This window comes from Coregonus lavaretus, assembly GCF_964263955.1.
Source record: "Coregonus lavaretus genome assembly, contig: HAP1_SCAFFOLD_7766, whole genome shotgun sequence".
NCBI lineage: Eukaryota > Metazoa > Chordata > Actinopteri > Salmoniformes > Salmonidae > Coregonus > Coregonus lavaretus.
Window position 1 is genome coordinate 16,535 of NW_028158300.1, and position 8,303 is coordinate 24,837.

Sequence of the window (8,303 nt, forward strand, 5' to 3'; positions counted from 1 at the left end):
AATAGCCATTGATGTATGTCTGATAACCACCAAGACATACAGTATATCTCTGCTTCTAACCTACCAGAATCAAAAGCCACGGGGCATACTTCCTGATTCTGTCCAATCAGAGTGCAGAGCCACATACATATATCAGTGCTTCTACCCTGTCAGAGCTCAGATCCACAGGGTATGTCTCTTCTGCCTGCCACACACTCCTGGCTAGAAGAGTAGAGGAGAGGCCAAAGACCTTCTGGCCAGCACAGCCACTCACCTTTAATCAGGGATAAGGAGCCTAGAGGGGGGGCTGGACAGAGATCAGAGATAGCATGCGCACACACACAGTAAAAAATGGGGTGTTAATATTTCAGAGTAAAGTTATTTTAACCCAGATAGAGTATTTTCAACATTTTTGAGAGTAAAGTTGCTCTATCAGTGGAGTTAAAAGTGAGTGTAAAAATCTGCAGATACGCAGTGACAATTTCAACTCTACAGCAGTGATGAATACCCGCCACTCTGCTTTGCTGAAGTTTGGCACGTACGTTGGTGGAGGAAGATTGCGAAGGAGTAGCTAGGCCACAGATATTGCTAGGTAAGTTACATCCCCGTTTTTTCAACACCAAACCGGTATTTTTTAACTTTACATAATTTTAGAGTTGTGCTGATGTCAAGGTCATATTTTAAGTTACGAGTTCCATGCGGCGGTCCCCCTTGCAGTGACCTCGTCATCAGCCAGCTAAATTAGCTTGTAAGTTCAGATGGTTGACAGTAATAACTGTTATATGATATACCCATGGAATATGTTTGATATTTTTGTGAATGGCTTGCTGTTTCATATGGCTAAAAATAGGTAACGTTAACTTAGCTAATCAGTTCGTTTGAAGGACACCACCGTTTGGCATGAGCGCAGATTGTGCTTGTCATGCGGTTAGCTAGCTTGCAATCAGTATCGGTAACTGTCTTTCTTTGTGTTGCAATATTTTCACGAATGAAGTTTGTCAGAATGGTAAATACGTAAAATAACGTTCGCTAACAACAAAACATTTATACAGATAGTATTGTTAGCTAACGTTATTGTATAGCTTCCCAGGCTTCCTTACACTAACGTTAACTGTTTTTTATAAAGCTATATATAACGGTAATGTTAGCATGCTTCTGATAGTTAGCCAGCTAATGTTGGTGTTATAAAACGATAACTTAGATCACTGATTTGCATGACGGGTTTGTTTAACATTGCTTAACCATTTTAATGGTTAGCTACTGTTCGAACTAAAATGGCTAATGAGCTAGCTAACTTTGACACATAGCTAGTTATTTGGTAGCTAATGGGACAATGTGCCTCTAAACTTGAACTAGCCTACACCCATTTGCTGCAGAAAATGGCAGCTTAACGTTATATTCAACCAGCACAACTTTGTCTACTTCAGCCTTTGTAATTGCAGTGTAACGTCTAAGTAATGCATAGTGCATTGCGTAGCTAGTACTACCGAGATAAATGGATAGTTAGCTAACGCTTAGTTGAACCAGCACTAAATGATGATTTTGAATATATATTTTCTTTGTTAACAGAGGCAAAATGCTGTTGCGTGTTCAGCTCGGGGAAGAGCAGAAATACGTCAAGCTGTCTGAGCTGACATTCAATGCTTTCTTGAAAGAAGGTAGGTATAATAGGTTAAAGCAATACATATCACCCTAATGACAAAATAATACAGCATTAAGCTATTATCTTATGATATCTATTTAGGTCTATAGTCATTTCTGCTGTGCTTTATATTTTCAGTAACATAAAATCAGGTGCAGATCCTTGTCTTTCATCATTTTGTGAACACATGAGGCAACCTTAAGTATGAACTTGGATTCTTGTGAGAAGGGAATGCATGTTTTTCTTTTTTTTTCTTCTTTTTTTAACAGTGTGTCTAAAATTCAACATACCAGAAAGCAGAAAGCCAGACATTAAGGTGTATGACCAGTCTGACACAGAAGTTGACTCAGATGTTTTTGAAGAATTAGTAAAGGAGTCACCTGGAACTTTCAGAATCATGCTGGGCAATGGACTTGGTATTCATTCATTCAATTAGTTTTTTAGTTTAAAGGCCAGAATGAGAACCTTTATTGTCTTAAAAATAACAGTTTATTGTAATATGTTTCTATGTTTTGCACAAATTTCATAATGAACAGATACCTCTCATTCATCATCATGCTCGGGTACATCTGATGACACCATCATTCTGAATTTCACTGTGTGTGACGATGTTGAAGAAGTAGCGGCTGGCGAAGGAAGCCAGCCTAAAAGGCCATGCCACATAAACTATGAGGCAAAAGCAGTAAGTGGTGAACATTGCTGTTAAGTCCAATCTGAATGTTGTTTCATCATGTGACAGCATTACATATTGTTTTACAATTACGGAAAGCACATTTCTTTCCACCTATAGCTGATTGAAAAAATCCTAACATCAAAGCCTGGTGGTGAACGCATTATGCAAGAGTATGGAAAAACCAAATCTCTGACAGATGCCACCAGAAGACAGATGATCAACATACTTGCTGCTGAGATGACAGAAACACATGGGTAAGCATTAAGCATATAGATGGGCTGTAAAGAAACATTGTTATTATTTTCCGGTTATTAATTATGTAAAATGTGTTGTGCAATATCAATTCAGTGTGATGTTAACTTTGAATTCATATGCTAGGACATCCCCCCCCAAAAGTGTCAGAGTGATGTATGCACAGGGGATAGTAGCTTTGTTTCCCTATCTAGAAGACCCATACTCACAACATGGATATGTAAGTAAATGGGTTATTGCAACATTATGCACATATTCACTCTATGAAATGGGAATAGTACTCCTTTATAATTTATTTATAATAATATAGGATCATTACTACGATCCGGAGAGTGGTTCCGGATACCTTGCATGGCGATTGAAGACCATACAAAGAAAAACAGCAGAGGAAAGAGGTGCCTCAGTCAGCAAATCTCCTAAAGGTATGTTTTCTGATCAGTGACATGTAATTATAATGGTGACCTGTGAATTGTACAGAAAGGATTTCTTAACACTGTATTTTGTCTTAAGTTGGTGGGCCAGGCCGTGATCGTCAGCCCTTCACCTATGACAGAGAGCCATCTGATGAGGATGTGGAAGCAGCTATTGCTGTTTTGAGACACTCTGCTGATGAAAACACTGTCCGTGAGAAGATGAAAATGACCTTCATATATCGGCAAGCAATGGTCAACGATGAAGCCAAATCATCAGATGTCTTCTCGGTCTTCCCAAGATTTCTGGACACACCAGGACTGGTATGACAACTTAATTCACTGCATCACCAAAAATATCCAATGAAGAATAAGGTAACACTCATTATTTCTGTCTTTGTGTGTTACATTGCAGATAGAACAAGATTTCAGACTTCTGTTTGGTGAGGCCACAGCCAACAAATTCTTGGAGAAGTGGCCAACCACTTTCAAAGCAAAAGTAATAAAGGAAAGCCATGGACTTGTATCCACCACAGAACTCTTGGATTTGATGCGCAATGCTGAGTCAGCTGCTGAAGTTGAGAATGGTATGAATGAACTGTTTTACTTTTTATGTGGATAATGTAGGTGTGCATTATATGTCCATAATGGTGCAAGTTGTGAATAAGAATGTTATGCTACGGCACAATGTTAACCAGGTTTTTATTTACTTATTTGTAGGCTGGGACAGTGACATGTCTGCCATCTTGCTGCTGCTACATTTGCTACCACCATCTGCACAAGGTAGAAAGAGGCCGGGAAAGATGTCTGCATATCAAGCTGTAGATCAGCTCATCAGATTTCAAAAGGTATGCTTAACAGTTGTTTAAAATATATATTCCATCATCTCAATCTTGTGCACAGTTTGAGGTGATCTTATCTATTGTCAGAGGTTAGTCACCAAAACAATTCTGTTGAATGTGTTTTTTTTGTAGGTTGGAACCAGTGTGCAGCAGCATCTTGACAACATCACCCAAAGCAGTCAGCCCTACCTTCTCGCCCAGGGATCCACACAGAGCAGCATTCACTCCTACTTCATTGTGGTTGACAAGCATGCTCTTCCATGCAAGGCAACAGGTTCAGTAGGAGCTTTTGACGAAGTCTTTAAAGGCCATTACGTATTTGGTACGTCATACAGTTCTTCCTTGAGCAGCTTTTTCACTTTTGTGCAAACAACCATCTATAACATCGACATGGGGGAAACAAAGGAGACTCCTAGAGTTGCTGAGTTGCGAGCAAGAATGGTGCGTTAGTTGAGATAAAACTATGAAGTGTTTTCTTTGCAAAAGTGACCATGGAAGTCCAAACAACCTTGTTAAGCACCTTAAGATAATTCATGGGCTATGTACAGGCAGGACTCTTTTTCTGAAATGTGGTCAAGAAGGATGCTCACGTTCTTTTGGTAGCTTTTCTGGTTTTAGAAAACATCTTAACAAGTGCCACGGAGAAAGTTTAGTAGATTCTATAGAAGATGATCTTTCAGACCCTCAAAGTACCGTCAACACCAGTAATATTTCTCATGTTGAAGTGTCGACTGAATGTTTAGAGGCTGAGTCAGAGTTATCTTCGCCATACATTGTAAATAGTTGTGCAGCTGTTATTTCTGATCTAAAGGCAGCAGGTGTTGGTCAAAGTACAGTAAATACTGTAGTGATTTCCATGGAAGAGATTGTTCAAGATATTCATCAGCATGCTAAAGAAACAGTGATAAAGCATGTATTTAGTAATGAAAGAGAAACAGAAATGTGCAAGAAAGTTGAGGCGTGTTTTGAGGGGTTAGAGAATCCTTTCACAGTTCTAAATTCGGAATACAAGCGATCAAAATTTATGACTGCCAAGTGGGAAATAGTAGAACCAGTTGAATGTGTGATTGGTTCAAGATTTAACACAAGACGAAATAAAAAGACTGGAACATATGATCAGGTAGTAGTTCAAGATAAATTCATGTATATTCCAATTTTATCTACACTGCAGTCAATATTTAAAAGTCAGTATTTTGCAGAAATGTTGCAAAGCTCAGCTACCAGCAACTCTAGACTGAGAGATATTTGTGATGGATCTTTTTTTAAAAGTCACCCCCTGTTCTCAACTGAGAAGCAGACAATACAGGTCCAGATGTTCTATGATGATTTTGAGGTCGCCAACCCATTGGGTTCCAAGCGAGGTATTCATAAATTGGGTGGAGTATATTTTACTTTAAGAAACTTCTCTCCAAAATGGAATTCTTTTTTGGCTAACATACACCTGTGCGCCTTATTTCATACTCAAGATGTTAAACGATATGGTTTTAGTGAAATTTTTGCTCCCATTGTTCGAGACATTAAAGTGTTAGAGAGCGATGGTATTGAGATTCCATTATACAGTGGTTATGTACGTGGCACTGTAGTACAGGTAACAGGTGATAATTTGGGTTTGCATAGTTTGTTTGGTCTGGTGGAGTCTTTCAGTGCAAGGTACTGTTGCAGGTTCTGTTTAGCAGAAAAGGAGGACTTTCAAACAGAATTCTCTGAAGATTCTTCCAAAATAGTTTTACGCACCAAAGATATGCATACTGCTCACTGTCAAGAAATGGCTTGTAATCCATCCCTTCCGTATGTTTTTGGTGTGAAAAGGTCATGCATATTAAATTCATTGAGGTATTTTCACACAACTGAGAACTTCTCAGTTGATGTGATGCATGATGTGTTAGAAGGGGTTGGCCAGTACGAATTGAAGTTATTATTTCTGTATTTGAATGAAAAACATGTTACATCAGGAGAAATACATTCAAGAATACAAAGTTTTGATTATGGTTTCACAGAGAGAAATAACAGGCCTGTGACTGTTAATTTAAGTGAAGGATCTAATGATCTGGGACTGAATGCAATTCAGTCCTGGTGCTTACTTAGGAATGTTCCTCTTATCTTTGGAGATTTGGTAACTTCTACTGACCAACACTGGGGCCTGCTTCTTTTATTATTGCAAATAATTAACATTATATTCTCGCCCATGTTATCTCAAGGTCTATGTGTATATTTAAAACATTTGATTGTTGATCACCATACACTGTTTAAGAAGTTGTATCCTCAGAAAAAACTTTTACCAAAGCACCATTTTCTTATCCACTATCCCCGCTGCATCCAGAAAATAGGGCCTGTACTTCATAGTTGGTGTATGAGGTATGAAGGCAAACATAATTTTTTCAAAAAACAGCTTAAATCGTTTAAAAATATTACCAAAACGCTGGCAAAAAAGCATCAGAATCATATGGCATATAGTTGGCGAAGATCAACAACTTTTAGTCGGTTAGATATTGGTCCAGGAAAAATGGTGGCTTTAAATATGGTAAAAGGAGGTTCTGAAATTGCTTTGGCAATGCAAGTGCCCAGTAGCATTCAGGTTATGAAGGTTAATTGGGCTAAACATAATGGGTATGTTTATCGCCCACACTTGGTTATCTGTGGCGAAGTTGACTCTGAAGTGCCCTTGTTTTATCAGATTGAGTCAGTTCTGATAATGTGTGAAAAACTGTTACTACTCACAGTGCCTTTAGTTACAGTAACTTTTCAAGAACATTTCCATGCATATGAGGTGATCAGATCAAAGCATGATTTAGTTTTTTTTCATGTCGACAACCTGCACTACCCTAGACCTTTTGACATACAAAGGTCATATGGAGGAAATGACACAGCTCTCCTTGTTGTGCCATATTGCTTTCTCTGGTGAACATTTTTATGATGTTATACTTCTGTCATAGACAAGGCAATGGGTGTACAATGTAAATTCACGGACATTGAAATTATACTTTTTTTTTTCAATAAATGTGGGTGCTCTCATCTTGTATTATTGTGCTTTGTTTTATTTGATAGTATTGATATTTCTATAATTCAGTAACACTACATCATATGATTTAAATAAAAAAAAAAAAAACACTGTAGAGAAATGAAAAGTAAATATCATTACACTTTAAAGTGTCATTTTTTAAAGTAAAATTGTAGTTGACTTAACTCTATACAGTGTAATCATATTACTCTCAACAGTGTGATTAAACTACAGTGTTAAATATTTTGACACATTTCATTGTTATTTTTTACACAATATGGAGTAGAATTAACTCTAAAAGTTTTACACTGACCAAAGAGTACATTTTACACTGATTTTGAGTGGGACCAAATGTTATCTGAAACAGAGTTAAATTCAACTCGATAGGAGTTAAATTAACACTTCTGTTTTTACTGTGCACACACGGACACACACACACACACACACACACACACACACACACACACACACACACACACACAGCCCAGACGCTACAAGAGACTGTCGGATTCTAACGGGCCTCAGAAGTCACTATATGGCCATGCTAGAAAGGACATTATCATGTGGAAGTGCTAGGTCTAGGAAGGGATCCATTTAGGATTCTAGTACAATAGTCCAATTAGAAGGACAGGCAGTGACTTAGTGATGAATGCATTTTTTCAGGTTCAGAAAACTGGTCACTGACCTTTGTAGCTCAGATCCAAATACACAGTACACTCCAATTCCTCCATTCATAAAAAGCCAAAGAGTTGTTTTAGAGCCGACCGGAGTCTGATGAGACAGTTTTACTGATGGCCTGAGCTACTGTACGTCTTTGTGTTGACACATGTTTCTGCTTTAAGCCTGCCAGATGTAGCCTGTCAAAGCCAGATGTAGCCTGTCAAAGCCAGACGTAGTCTGTCAAAGCCAGACATAGTCCGTCAAAGCCAGATGTAGCCCGTCAAAGCCAGACGTAGCCTGTCAAAGCCAGCCGTAGTCCTTCAAAGCCAGACGTAGTCCGTCAAAGCCAGACAGACGTAGCCTGTCAAAGCTAGACGTAGCCTGTCAAAGCCAGACGTAGCCTGTCAAAGCCAGACGTAGTCCTTCAAAGCCAGACGTAGTCCGTCAAAGCCAGACGTAGCCTGTCAAAGCTAGACGTAGCCTGTCAAAGCCAGACGTAGCCTGTCAAAGCCAGACGTAGTCCGTCAAAGCCAGACATAGTCCTTCAAAGCCAGACATAGCCTGTCAAAGCCAGACGTAGCCTGTCAAAGCCAGACGTAGCCTGTAGGATGAGCAATGTCGAAGTGGCATTGACTAAAATACAGTAGAATAGAATAGAGTATATACATATGAAATGAGTAAAGCAATATGTAAACTTATTAAAGTGACTAGTGTTCCATTATTAAAGTGACCAGTGATTCCATGTCTATGTATATAGGGCAGCAGCCTCTAAGGTGCAGGTTTGAGTAACCGGGTGGTAGCCGGCTAGTGATGGCTATTTAACAGTCTGATGGCCTTGAGATAGAAG

The 8,303-nt window shown here is 38.9% G+C and overlaps 1 long non-coding RNA gene across 1 annotated transcript; it reads left to right on the top strand.

Moving 5' to 3' along the window:
- The first annotated feature begins 3,231 nt into the window (after nucleotides 1–3,231).
- Nucleotides 3,232–4,873, top strand: LOC311124182. Its single transcript, XR_014612726.1, has 4 exons — nucleotides 3,232–3,280; nucleotides 3,372–3,543; nucleotides 3,677–3,804; nucleotides 3,931–4,873. It is a non-coding gene; the product is annotated as an uncharacterized lncRNA (long non-coding RNA).
- Nucleotides 4,874–8,303: the final 3,430 nt, after the last annotated feature.